The sequence below is a fragment of the Falco punctatus genome (assembly GCF_963210335.1).
Source record: "Falco punctatus genome assembly, chromosome: 3".
Lineage (NCBI taxonomy): Eukaryota > Metazoa > Chordata > Aves > Falconiformes > Falconidae > Falco > Falco punctatus.
Genome location: NC_137582.1, coordinates 84358429 through 84373159, shown reverse-complemented (window position 1 = coordinate 84373159; position 14731 = coordinate 84358429). Strand labels below are relative to the sequence as shown.

At 38.0% G+C, this 14731-nt stretch overlaps 1 protein-coding gene across 8 annotated transcripts in view; it reads left to right on the top strand.

Annotated features, from left to right (window-relative positions):
• CTNND2 (catenin delta 2) overlaps positions 1 to 14731 on the top strand; it is a 680231-nt gene that overhangs the window by 65763 nt on the left and 599737 nt on the right. The window contains exon 2 of one of the 8 annotated variants that reach the window (XM_080382080.1): positions 680 to 786. The exons of the other annotated variants lie outside the window; for them this stretch is intronic. The gene's annotated coding sequence lies outside the window, so the exon portion shown is untranslated. The remainder of the gene's footprint in view (positions 1 to 679; positions 787 to 14731) is intronic. 8 annotated transcript variants of the gene reach the window in all.

Here is a 14731-nt window from a genome sequence, read left to right as displayed (position 1 = left end):
GCTCTGGGCTTCTTGGTTCCTTACAGGTATGGAGGGTGTCTTGTGAAGAGTCATGAAGGTGATGAAGGGACTGGAGCACCTCTCTGATGAGGAAAGGCTGAGAGAGCTGGGACTGTTCAGCCTCGTAAAGCAAAGGCTCAGGGAGGATCTTATCAATGTATATAGATACCTTAAAGGAGCTTACAAAAGAAGAGGGAGCCAGGCTTGTTGCAGTTGGTGCCCAGTGACAGGACCAGAGGCACTGGGCACAAACTGAAATACAGGAGGTTCTCTCTGAATATCACAAAACATTTTCTTTACTGTGAGGGTGACCAAGCACTGGCACAGGTTGCCTAGAGAGGTTGTGCAGTCTCCATCCTTGCAGATACTCAAAAGCCATCTGTCCCTGGTTCTCAGCAGCCAGCTCTAGGTTGTCCTGCTTGAGCAGGTGACCTCCAGAGGTCCCTGCCAACGTTAACCGTTCTGTGATTCTGTGTCCCAGCTAATCATACTTCTGAGTAGCTAAAAGTTCACCTGAACATTATTTTGGGTTTTTTTTGAGAAGAGCTGACTGAATTAGCGGCACAACTGTTCCTTTATTAATTTTCTTAAAATCTGTCAGTTGAGAACTTTACTATGGTAACAAAAATATTAAAATTATCACATCATAGTACCAAAAGAAAACTGTGTTCTATTGCAGCATTGCCATGATGGAACAGAAAATACGATTTCCTTTATGAAAAGGAGGAACCAGACCAAACAAATCAAGAGCAAAGGGGACAAAATATTGCAATATCAGCCAAATCGGTAATGAATAACAGAAGGGAAAGAATAGCATGTTAGACAATGCAGTGTTGAAGGCTTTCTAGCTCTGAAAAAGGAATAGGGACTCCCATTTTTAGAAGGATGACTTTGCAAATCTTACAGCAGTTGTCAGGACAGGGCTTCAGTGCTTTGAGAAGTCTCATTGAAAGAGGGAGCAAAGGTTCTTAAAAGAATTGGGGATGGGGATGATGGAAATAAGTTCATTCTTTATTTCTAGCTAATGACAATTCAAGGAACTTAGAAGCATAAAGACAGCTTGAAGAGTAATTACAAAATGACAGGAATGAATCTGTATTAAAGATAAAATCTTCCAGACTTTGCTTTTATGAGAGGAAGATTCAAATTTGAATTGTACGTTGCTGATACAGCAAACATAATTTTGTACAGTTTTCTTCCCTTCTTACTCTCCTGTTGCACTGTGGACTTGGTTTCAAAACTTTACTACCCATGCCCATTGCTGATAAGTTCCAATGCTAAATCAGACACCTGTTTATAAGGGTAAAATGCTGTATTACATGTCTTGAATCAGTGCTTCCATCAATTGTTTGCAGTAATAGGATGAATATTATTCATGCTTAGTCTAGTTTTAATTCCAGGATGATGTTCGCAAACCTTAATAGGAAAGGGGGTGGATTTCTTTTTTCCCTTTCTCTCCTACTTCACCCCTCAGCTGAAACCAATTGTGGTTTCAACTCTAAAAAAAAAGGAAAATTTTGTTAGAAAAATAATTCATTCTTAGTTGTTATAAGTGCATACACACAGATGTGGGATATGTATTTTGGGGAGTATCTGCCATTTCACGGTGTCAGCAGCATAATGATCCTACTGGTAGTTAAGTGCCACGCAGCCTCTCGCTCACTCCCCCCTCTCCCAGAGGGATGGGGAGGAGAGTATGAAAGGACTGTAAAACTCAAGGGTTGAGATAAGAACAATTTAATAATCCAAATGGAATAAAAATGACAGAACAGTAATAACAATGATGACAATAACAGTTATAAGGGGGGGTGGGGTGGGAGGGGGAATAAAATCCAGAGGGAAAGGAAGAAAGGAACACATGGTGCACAACGCAGCTGCTCAGCACCCGCTGACTGATGCCCAGCCAGTCCTCAAGCAATGATCTGCCCGTCCTGGCCAACCCCCCTCCCCCCAGTTTATATAGCGAGCATGATGTCCCATGGTATAGAATACCTCTTTGGGCAGTTCGGGTCAGCTGTCCTGGCTGTCTCCCCTTGCAATTCCTTGTGCCCCTCCAGTCTCTTTGCTAGCAAGGCCTGAGGAACTGAGAAGTCTCACATCAAAGCCAAAACACAGCAGTGCACTAGCTCCTAAGAAGATAAACTCCATCCGAGCTGACACCAGGACAGACTGGATGCACCGAATGTGAATAATTAAAGTGTAATATTAGCAGTGAAAGGATGATACAGAGCACAATAAGCATCAGACAAAGGTGTCTGGAACTTGTTATCCATAACTGAGATGACATAATATGAAAGCCTCACAGCTGTAATTAGCTAACATTTACAGGTGGGAAAAAAAAAGTATAAAGATTGTCAGCAGAAAATAAATGAAGTCAGGTTTCACCCAGCGGAGAGTCTGGGTTGAGGTAACAGGTGGGGGAAGGGGAGCAGGTAAACCTGATTTTTGGATGTTGTCAAAGCCCTCCTAGAATGAGATCCTTGGAGAAGCGCATGGGATGTTCAGGATTCTTGTTTGGATTTTTTGCAGGGTTTATGAAAAATCCTGGCTGACTTGTGTGGTGGTTTCAACCGTCTACCCATGGTCTGACAGAGTCTCAGAAGTTAAATGTTCATGGGGGTGGCCTAGGAATTTCCCACTTACTGTTAAAATCAATGAACAGGCTAGACCACAAGCACAGATACCTTGATCTAGATGTGATCTGTTCTAAATGTTCAGAATTGCTGATGAATCAACAGGTACAAGGCAAATACAATGATTAGTACTTTAGGGAATTCCTTGGAATGTTGCCTGGCACCTTGCAGATGGTTTTACTTAGAATTTATGGTTGAAAGAAATGAAAATGTTACTAGGTACTCCTTTTTTCCTTAAAACAAATAACCACCCAAGCAAATGTTTTCCCCAGTCTCTGAGGCAGACATTTCTTGTTTGTTGTTGCACTTGATGAAGTCGAATCGAGCTAAACAGAGTAGATCACTGTAATTACTCAGAAGAAATAAAATGTAAATTGCATTATTATTCAAAGACTGTTCTAAATCAGTAAATATCTGAAACACCTGCACTGAATCAGGGTTTCCTGCTTAAAAAAGACCCAATACTAGTTGCACAGGCTGCCTTCTGTTTGACGGTAGGATATAATGCTTTTCCATTATCTGCTTTCTCTGGTGCAAAAATTATTTTAATGTCTGTTTGCATAGGTACATAATCCCAAAATACTTGTTCTTAGGGTAATTGATTGTTCTGTTCATTCAAGCAGTGGGTAAGGATGAAACAAGTGCAGATATGTTTGCTTTAAAAAACAAACAAGCAAGCTCAAAAACAGCAACAAGAAACCGCCTGAACCCAAAGCCTCTAAAATGCCTACATTTTAGCCTCTTATTTTTCCTTAACCTCATCTAATCACCAGTTTGGATCTCGTCTGAACTCCTCCGAACTTAATCTTATGGGATTGCACAGCATATGGTATATATAGAGATAGATTAAAATAGACTTAAACGTAATCATTTAACTTTATTTTCCGTTGTGGGTTTTTTGTTTGTTTGTTTGTTTGTTTTAAGGCTATGTGAAATAATATTTTCAGTTTTATTTTTAAGACAACCTAAATAATCTGAAGTTCTATAATTCTGATATTAATTAATTAAGGTGGAACTTTACCATTTTTTTTATTAAACCAAAAATTATTTCACATGTATCGGGGGAAAAATAACTTGAGCTTGAGTAATAGTGTCAGCCTTTACTTAGATGCATTTATTTTGCCTGTGAATTCAGAGTTCTGCCTGAGAAGAGTTGGACACTGACTTTGTAATTCCTCCAAGAGCACTGCAGACACCCAAATTCTTGTAGGTTTAGGCATAGCATCACTTAGTCCTTGTCTTGGGGTTTTTCCCAGAATGCAGATTATTCTAAAAATCTGTAAATGAAGCATGAAGTCTGAGACATTCTGCAGCCCAGGTTGTTGGTTTCGGGGTTGTTTTTTTCAGTCGTCTTTTTTCTTACTTATTTTTTTTACCTCTCCTTTTTTGAAGTGCAACAATAAAGTAAAAAACTGGAAAAAACTTCTTGCAGGAAGCAGTTTCAGGGAGCGGGGATCTCAACCCAGTTCATGTAGTTGTCATTCACTGTAAGACTCTGAGAAATTCTGATTTAGAAATTATTTTATCTTGAAAGCTGGACAAGATGTCCTCTGATGAATAAACAACCTTGTTAAACTTCTGCTGTGGATGATTAGCCTCTTTGTTAAAAGCTTGAAATGGATTCAGAGTATCAATCTAGCTATTCTTGAGGTCCACCTCTTAATCTAGCAGATGAAGGTAGTATTTGTCTTCTTTATCAGGTCCCATGTATTTATGGAGATCAAGTCTAGGTCATTGATAATTGATTTATGAAGTATAAGGCTTTTTTGTTCAGCCTAGAAGTGTTCCTGTGGCTCTCTTTCAGTGCACCTTCTCTGTACTGTCAGTACTTAACACCTTCAGCATGTGTTTGGCTTTGGGTTTATTAACTGTCTTTTCACTGTCATTTTAGTTCAAGGTTTTATCTGTGGTCTTTCCCATTAAACAGAAAATTTCACATCTGTGTATGCCTGGTAGTTTATCTCCATTTAGTGTGTACCACAGTGACTTTCTAGATCCACTTTCACAACGTTTCATTGGAGGTGAAGGCGTGTCCTCTTAGAGAAGAGCACCAACATTACTACTGCTTTCAGCTCAGGAAAATTGTACTTCTGTATTCTGTTCCTTATTTAATATAAAATGTTATCTTGATAGACACATAATTACTCTAATTATTTTATCAATAGAGCATATGCAGGGGTTATTCTTTCTGTTCAGCCTACTTAATATCTTAAGAGCAGTTCTCAGTAATTTCACTTGCACAGTAAAATTAAATCTGCTCTTCAGGGAAGAATTCTAAGTGGCTTTTTAACGTGTGCATATCAATTTATACAACTATTTTTGGTTTTTATTGATTGATCTATCATATAGAATAGGTATGCTGCACTGAGATTGCTTTGCATTACAATTGCAGGTAGGGATTTAGATCTACATTCAGGATTACCTCAGGATGTGAAGGCAGGCAGCCTTTACTATGAGAATATGTTCAACTATCTGCCCTGTCTTTGGGGGGATTAATGTTATACATCATTCTTCCTATGCCAATAATTTTAGGTATTTAAATTCTTCTGTAGATCAGGCACACTCCCCCCGCCTGTATTGTAGCTTAGTCCTGCATATATTTGACTGCTTACGTCTGTAAGTTTTTTAAATAAATATATCTTTTAGTAAAGTAGTACAGTGAGTTTTTTATAATTTTTATTTGTAAACTGGGACTGCTATGCAAATAGAAGTTACTGTATTCACATTTGCTAAGTTTGAAAAGTAATCCATCCCCTCTTTGTAAGGGGTTTAGGTCTAAGTATAACAAAGTTGTTTTAAAAAGTCCATGTATCCATACTCTGGAGGACATTCAATTACTAAATGACACTGAAATCAAATTATGGATGTAAACTTTAATCCAGTAATTTAAACTGTCAGAGCTCCAAACCTGGGTCCCGTTCTGTATCCTGACTTGGTGTGTTAAATAAATAAAAAAAAAAATAATAAAAAAAATGTGCAAAAGCCCTTTAAGGCTGTTTTTCCCATTTTCTGTAGTTATAAATGAGACAGATAACATAGTTGCTACATAATTCTGAAGGATAATCTGTTTCCACAGATGAGGGCGTATACCTATTCATAACCGGATGCATAATGCAATTTCAAACAATGAAATTTCAAATACTTAGGTTTTTTCCAGAGTATTTATAGACTGTCAAATACATATGTTCTCATTCCAAATCATCAGTTTTGATTCATATTTCTGAGTGTATCTTAGCTTTCCTGAACAACCTTTTTAAATCAAAGGAACCACTGTTTTGGTAAGCATTCATAGTGGAAAGTGATGGTATTAAGGTCTTGCATACTTTTGCTGCTTATTCTGTTTTAAGGGCTAGATGAAGCTATGGTTGAAGCATGCATTCTGAGCATATATTTTCGTATACACTTTATGGAGAAAATGATGACAGTATGTATTCCCCTAACCTTAGTCCCTTAAATTTTGTGTCTGAAATCAGAGATGACTTTCATCATGTTGCTAATTTGTAGTCTGTGCTGAAATCTCTGCATCTCCCAAACAACTCAGGAGTGCCCTTTTCCCTTCACTTTTTTTTGCTAATGAATGTGTAAGTTTTTTCAGGTGTTGATCATTCATTGACCTTTTTTCTTAAGGCATTAGACACATTTTCAGCAATTAATTAATGTGAGGAGATTACTGCCAGAGCCTGATAGTGACATTTGACCTGGCTAGAAAGAATGAGGGAAGAGAGTAATAAATGCAGTAACAAATGTTTTCATACTGATGGGGTTTTTTTGAAATACTTATTCTAGTCTTTTTGTAGACAACTGTTTTGTTTGTCTTTGTTAATAAATTACTCAAAGTAAATGATTTAATACTTTCAGATATTTTTTTTTTTAATAGTTGCACTAGATAAACTAAGGAAAACCCTGTTTTAAAAAAGGAGGATTTGGCTCTTAAGGTTTGTTCTTGTTTACTTCATTTTTCATTTAGGTGCACAATTTAGCAGATAGACACTGAAATGATGTATTTTTAGCAAAGAAGATGAGCAAGTGTATTTTGGATTATTCAGGTCCTGTTGGAGACACATGATGGGTTTTTTTGTATATGGCTGGCAGCAATGAAGCATTCACATAACTCACAGACCAACAGGCTTGTGTTAATTAAAGGGCAGTCCTCTTCTCAAACTGCGTGCATTATTTTGCAGCGTGTCCTTTCGCCCCTAAGAGATTTTTTGCTATCGGGTATTATCAGTCCAGGTGGTTCCAAGTGTGAGACACAATTTTTTATGATGGTGTTTTCCAGGTGTTTCCCCTGTCTCCAAAGCTGTAGCAATTTCAGCTTTATCTGTTTACTTTCCAGCCTTTGGTCGGTTTAAACTGATGTTGGAGGTTCTTGGTGAGCTGGTACATTAAACACTGTTTTTCAGGCTTGTTTGTAGGATGGTGGCTGGTGCAGTGGAATCCATGTGGTAAAGCATTATTAAACTATATCTCTGTCTTCCAACTTGCCTTACATTTGGCGTTTTTAAAACTTCTGTAAAATAATCTTGTGATAGTGATAGCTTAGTTTTTCCAACAAGAGTTTATAAACATGACATTGAATTTGGTCACCAAAAGAGGTTTATCTTAAATACCAAAGGTTAAAACAAACACCGTTTGAAACCAACTAAAATAAAACATGCCAAAGAAGATTTCTGTAGAGAACTTATGGGTTCACGTTCTTGTCTGAGAAAAATAACTATCATCATGCAACTGTCACCACAAACAATGAATCCAGAATCATTTACACAGTTTAGGAAAATGTTGTTTCTGGCAAAAAGGAAATTTACCGTGAGAACAGTCGGGCAGTGGATCAGGTTGCCCAGAGAAGTTGAGCAGCCTCCATCCTTTGGAGTTTCCAAGACCCTGACGGATAAAGCCCTGAGCAACCTAGTCTGATTTCACAGCAGACCCTTCTTTGAGCAGGAGGTTGGCTTGCATGACTTTTTGAGGTCCCTTCCAACCTCATTTAGCCTTTGATTCTGTGAAAGTCAGACAAGGTCACCTGCTGCTACTGAAAATGAAGTAATTGTGTGGTAGCACATGCAGTGCTCTCTTAATCAGTTGCAACTTCTACAAAGATAGCTGAAGTGGGAGCAGGACACAAGAAAGAGGAATGTGGGAAAGCCGAAGAAAGACGACAGTGCAGGAAACCTTTCATCCCTGAATGGTTAGGGTTTTGTAGTTGTCATCTGATGTCAGGGAAGTTTGGTGGCCCTGAAATACTGATATTCATCAGGCAAAAATGTAGGGAGTTTGTTGATTCCCAGCTTGTGGAAGGATGGGTTATGTGGTCAGAGGTCAAGGTGTGTCTTTGCAGTTCTCTGGTGAAAAAATGTGTCCTGTACTTGAAACAAGTAGGAATTGAGATACATTTAGAGGAAGGTGACAGATTTCTAGATATTAAGATGTACTGATCTCAAAGAACTTGCTGCAGAGTGCTGTCCAGAAAGCCAAGAGAGGAGGAAAGGCCTGAAAAACCAATAAACTCAGTCTTGATAAGCATAAAGTTACTTTCTGAGATCTTTAATTACTTTTTTTTAGCAACTCTTGTTTAGTTTTGCTTGTGTGCAGTGCTCACAGTTTACTTTTATTAGCCACCCAGTGTAACGCTAAGCATTTCTCTTGTAACAGGAGAGCAGCTGGAACCCAGGCTATAGAATATTTAGAACAGCGTAAAACTTTACTTCATCTCCCTTGGCAAGTACAGCAATAGGCATAAGAGTTCTTTAAAAGAAATGGCTTTCTCGTTCTTCTATTTACATACCTAAGGCCATCTGCATAGGCAATGAAGAATTCCCAGGGGTTTGGTTGTGAGTTTTTGCTTTTTGTTTCTGTCAATCACTGTTGCCTTATTTGTAGTGCAGTTATTACTACTTTTAGTATAGTGTCTGTGGTAGGCCTGGTGTAGTAGGGTATGAAGTGACAAGAGGGAAAAAGGGCACATTGATTTCCCCTCCACCCCTCCACCCCAACAACTGTTGGGGGCACTGAGAAAATTTTGTGAGTAGGAGGGGTGGTCTCAGGAGGAATCCCCATAACCTGAAAGAGTTGCTCTGCTTTCTTGTCTCCTGAAGGTGTGGGAGATGCCAGCTGCCACTCTGCACAGGGTGGTACCTTAGCCCCTTGACTTGCTCCATCCTGTTAACTCTTAAGTGCTTGTATACTTTGTGAGTGTAAAGGTACGTCTGTGTTTGCTGACAAACCACTTCATGTTTCTGAATAGATGAAATTACCATAGTTGTTCTTAGTTATTGGGGAATTAATAAAGCCTGCTATAGACATCTTGATGCCTAGTCTTAAGTCTTTGCTCAGGCTTCACTTTTGCCACTTTGTGTCTATGCTTTGTAAGGGCTTTCTATTTTTAGTACAATTCCTACATACCTGGGGCTTTTCAGAGTATTTTGCTACTTGAAACAGTGAGATCAATCAAGTAGGTGACGATACTTTAGCAGCTGCGTGTTACACTTAGCTTCTCAAGGTAGCAAGCTGTTTCCTCACTTTGTTAGAAATGTCTGGTATGATGTCTGACGTGCTGTCCTTTAGAAATGAAGGGAAAACAATGTCTTGAAATTTGCAATTTGAATAGTGTTTTCATTGGTGAAATGAGAAAATATTTGATGTTTGAGAGTTTTCTGTTGCACATTATAAAGAGTTTAAGTGCCATAGATTTGAATGGTCCTTACATTTGTTCTAAAAGCTGTAGGTTTTGATACAGTACCGTGCGTCTCAGAAGCCTTGCCTGGACTTCCCTAACAGTTGTGGGAAAGGACTTTCAAGTTTCTTGCAAAACAGGAGAATAATTTTAATTTTTTTTTTAAAGCACATTAATGAGGGAGATTGACGTTCAGTTGGTGGAATCTCACGTCGTGTAATGGTCATTGTCTTTGGTGACTTGAGAAATATTTTAACTTTTTAAACACTTCAGGTGTTTAAAACTGAATGGACTGAAACTTTCAGGATTCTGGTGCTAGGGAAGGGTAAATGAGTAAAGTCTGTATTTGGAAATTAATTGGCTGCCTTTGTAAGTGCTGGATTGTGGCATAATAATACCTTCAGTCTTCTTCATTCTGTTACAGCAGATTCCTGTGGGTAGTGAATGCAGTTGTGAATGCAAAGGTGGAAAGCTACAGCCTAGCAGCTGTCTTGTTCTTTTCTCCATTCTCGTTTTTCTTTGAAAATATAATGGACCTGTATTTTAGAGCCCCTGAAAAAGTGAGCAAGTGGATGTGCTGTTGGAATAACCCACATACCTCTGAGCAATGCTTGCACTTTCTTTTTTTTAATTATTTATTTTAAAAACAACAAAATCAAACAAAAACCCTAGACAGAAACCAAATACATGCGAGTAACCAGTACTTTAGTCTGGAATGGGGTGGACTGGGAACTGAGGGGAGAGTACCTTTGATACCTGGAAAATCTGAACTTGAAAAAAACATTTTAAACCTAGTTCAGTAGAGTGGCTTACTGAAAGAAACAATATATTAGATATTTATAAACTGTTAAATACAGTGTTAAGTACAACTGCTTTTTTTTTTTACCACCCACTGGGTTATAAAAGTTGAATACTTCATACCAGTGAATTACAAGACTTAAATACCTTTCCAAGTATGAGATAGTGGGTTTTGTCACTAAGTCCTCTGCTCTCTATACTCTTGTGTTTCTACCTAAATTATTTACAAGTTACTTATTTCAGTGTTTCAGGGTTATTTCCTTGTTATTTTCCATGCTTCACTTTTTCATATGCATTGCTTAAGCTTTTTTATCTGTTGACTTTGCCTTTCAAAATATGAAGTTACCTGACACAAAACACAACCCCACGTGCATGAAGGAGCAGAGAGGCATGACAGCAGGCAGGGAGTCCCAGTATTTCAGTGAAAGGATCCTCTGCTGTGGCCCATCCCAGGGCTGCCCAGTTGGCCCCATGGCCTGGGGTTGGCCCTCATTGCTGTGGGAGCAGCTCTCTGGAGCATCCCTTGGAGTTCGTGTGGGGTCACTGCCCGGGGCTATGGGGCACATGATGAGTGGCAAGGGAAGGGCATTTCAAGGTGGTTGTAGCTGGTGAGTAGGTTCCTTGGGAGCCAGGTATGTGTGTGCTGAGGACCTGAAGGAGTCAGCTACTGGAGTGACCAGAGAGTCCAGGACAACCACCAGAGAGACAGTGGGGTTGTGGGAGGGTTGGGGGTGTCTATGCATGAAGCTGCTGGAGACTGGCTGTTCAGAAGCAAATTACTGGGCAGACTGAGTATCTCAGGCCAGTGACTGGAGGGGATGCGCAATGTGTTTCCCACTCATGGACCTTCATCCTGATCTGCTAGAGAGGGAGACAAGGTGAGGCTGTTGGTGATGCTCATCTTTCCAGTTGACAGTTTACGACACAGAGGCAAATGAGGTAGCCATGCTGCTGTCTGTAGGTGTCAGTGTGGCATTTTTACAACCATGTGAATTTGAGGCAGGCTCACCTGGTAGCTACTTGACCTTTCTCTGCAGGGCTCCCTTCTCCTCTTCTGTTGCTTGTTCATTATTGTGAAATTAGTTCTCTGTCAATCTGGCACCCAGCAGTTGTCTGTATGGGATCTGATCCAGTCCCTTGTTTTCCCTCCCCACCGTGTTGGGTTCTAACACCATTTTTGTTGTGCTTGCACTCAACACAAGCTACAGGTTTAATAACTACATTTGATTGTCTAGGTGTTGGGAGTAGTAGCAGATGGGGTTGGGGATTGCACTTCACAATATACTTCTTTTGTGATACTTACCATTGACAACTAGTCAGTATTGTTTTCTGACAATTTTTTTTTTTTTTTTACATTTATATAGACCATTTTCCTCTATTTTATGGTGATGTGAGATGGTAGAGGGATCACTTTCATTCTGTTAGAATCATGCAGGAGCCTCTCTCACTGCCGTTACAGCCATGCTGATTTCTAAGGGGAAAGTACAAATTTTTTTGGGTTGCTGTATCTGCTCTGCTCCATTGCCTCTTGAGGTCTCTAGCTTATTTAGTGAGCTCGAAATACGTGGTTTTGTCCCTATTCCTGTCCTTCAGAAGTGCAGTGCAGAATTTGCAGAAAATATATATGTTCACAGGAAAAGTAATTCAGGCCAACTGTCTATCAAGGAAAATGCCATTGTTTTGTGGTGGGTTTTTTTTGTTTTGTTTTCGTTTTTTTTTATAATGCAACAATATCGGAAATATGTTTGTTGTTCAGCTGTTATGTGAGACAGTAGAATCAAAGTTACTGGTTATCACATTGAAGATATTCAAGACATTAAAGCTGATTGTAATTGAAATCGTATTTATATTAAATGGCAAATATGCTCATTTTTAATATACAGAGAAGCATTCATTAGAAAAATTAATTTATTTCTTTTGAATTGAATGCAATGTAAGTGTAATTTTCAGAACATTGCCTGGGGCAATGGTTTGGCATTTTCTTGAAACTGATCTTACTAGTTTTCAGAATTATGCTGAGAAATGTCACTTACTATGGAAAATACCTTTTTAAAAATTGAGTCTCAGAAAAGAGAAAATATTTTTTCTTCCCCCCCCACATAAATTGCTTTGTGCATTTCAGTGGCAAGGGCGACAGTTAGTTCTAATTGTGTATTGAGCTTGTTTTTATATGATCATGGAATCAATTCAGAACCTTAACAGAAAAATGATATAGATTGAACCAAGTCCATTGTGCTATTTTTGTGAAGGTGACCTTAAAGAGTAAGTATAAAGGCTTTTAAGTTTAAAATTTCAATGATCTTTTGCTGTAATTCTGAAGACATGAAGCTCAAAATTGCCTGTGCAATGCCTCCCTTGCATGTAACAGGCTTTTTCATCTGAATTAGTGGCAAAGATGCATTGTATATACTCAGACATGGGTTTTGACTGAGTGAATAATTATAATAATGTTACATAATATAATTTACAGAACTTGATAATATAAGTTTCTTGCCTATACCATCATTCAATACTATGAAGATTTCAGTGGACTTACTAGATCTTACCAGACAGTGAAACACTGTTTTGAAGTACAATACTCAAATTCAGTTTCAAACAGCTGGTAAGATTTCAGGAGCTTAAAAACAAACTTTGGTCAGATTTCATGAGGTGCAAATCTTAGGTTTTTGCCAAAAGCACCATTTCCACATCTGAATCAAGATCTGTGGTTGTTGTATACAGCAAGGAGAACAGAACACATTGTCTGGAGGATGATCATTCTTAGCACTGTAGTGGCTTTAATGATTAGGTTTATCACTCCAGACTGTTTTGCCTTCTTCATTAATAAATAGGATATTTATTATTTAAATTCTCCCTTGTATCTTGATTTTTAAATTAAAAATAGGCAGGGATTTGGACCTCTGCACTACATGACTTCAGTAGAATAGTTTACTGTTGATTTCAGTGCAGTTACTCTCCAGTTAGAGGATTTTTTACGTGACAATAGAGTTGATGTGTTGTATTGCATTTATCCATTTGTATTCTCTTGTAATGTTTAATATTGTTATTGTAAACAAAGCACTGTTTTCAGGGGACTTTATCCATTAAAAAGAGAGAAGAAAGCCAGTTGTTTTTATTCCTGCACATTCTGGAAAATGTCATCTGCACTTCCAATTATAAAAAGTATTTGTATTGAAGAAAAATTATTTGCAGAGGAAATAAGTTGCATTTGACTGGTATGCATAGTGCAGGTTGTGGCATAGAACATGGTCTCTGCTAGAAATGAGAAGAGCTCCTTTAAAATTTTTAGAACAACTTTGGACTTTGATGTGACCTCAACCTTGCACTATGCTTGTTGCTAAAACAGATTTAAATGTTCATATGTTAATGCATATGTAAGGAGCCTGATGTGTGAATTGATGCATCTAAAATCCATTCTGACCCCTATTATCTGAAACGCCTGTGGCTTTACCATTAAAAAAAAAAAACAAAACCAAAAAAAACCAAAAAGCACCACAAAGTATTTTTAGCATTCAGACACTTTGTGACAGAGGTCAGTATCTTTTCTTCTTCCTTTAATTTCCAGATATACATATAGGGAAATGGAGGGAAGAAGAGGAAAAAATACTCCCCCAGATGAATTAAAAAGGACAGTGATAGGACCCAGGTCTTGTAGGTCCCAGTCATGCGACCTTCCTTATTCTTAATCCAATTCCCTTTCAAGCCATGTTTGTTTTAATTAAACAGAATTAGTCCTAACTCTAAGCTTCATTAAGGTGTCATTAAGAAACTAGGAGATGAGAAAAGGATGTCAGAGTTCCTTCAGCAGGACCTTAAATTCTGTTTATAAACCATAATGTAATTGAATATTCCAGTTTATTTAATTAAAGCCAATGGCTTCTACTGAACCCTTCTGAAATATAAAAATACTAGTTGTGTTCTAAAATAGCTCTCCAAATTAATAATAATAATAAAAAAATAATCAGTTGAATGACTCATCTCCCCTTAAACATTTTTGGGGTCTGAAAACAACAAAATGGTTTTAATTTTTTGGGGAAAATTGTTTAAATGCAGTACTTGATAGCTTAGAAAAATCATGCATGTTGTGACTGAAGTTAGCTAGATGGAAGCTAGCATTTGGGACAATTAGAAAATATAAAGTTTTCAGGTTCTTTCTTTTGATGCTAAAATATTGTTATTATCATCCTGAAAGAATCAAATGACACATATTGGCTTTATGTGATGTTGTGCTTTGGTTTAGGTTCTTTTTTTAATTTGTTTTTTGTTTAAACATAATCAAGTTTATAGTTTCAGGCTTTCATCCAGAAGCAGAGGTCTAAAGACATTTGAGATAATTGTATGACTCTGGGGGGTGCATCTTTTAAAGGAAGAGGAGAAGATGTAATGTTGGGAGGCTGTTTAAAACCAAGTGGTTGAAAACTGTTGACTCTTTCTCGGAAGTAAATCTGCAGCACCATATGTGAACATTTTAATGTAGTCTTTTTAATTACACCATGTTTTAAAATTTGCAGCATATGGTTGTGTGTTGGGATGACTAATCAATGTCCACTAGGTTTTTACAACACAACACTCACAGGAGCAGGAGCTGCACTCCACCATTGTGACTTTTTTATTATTTATTTATTTATTT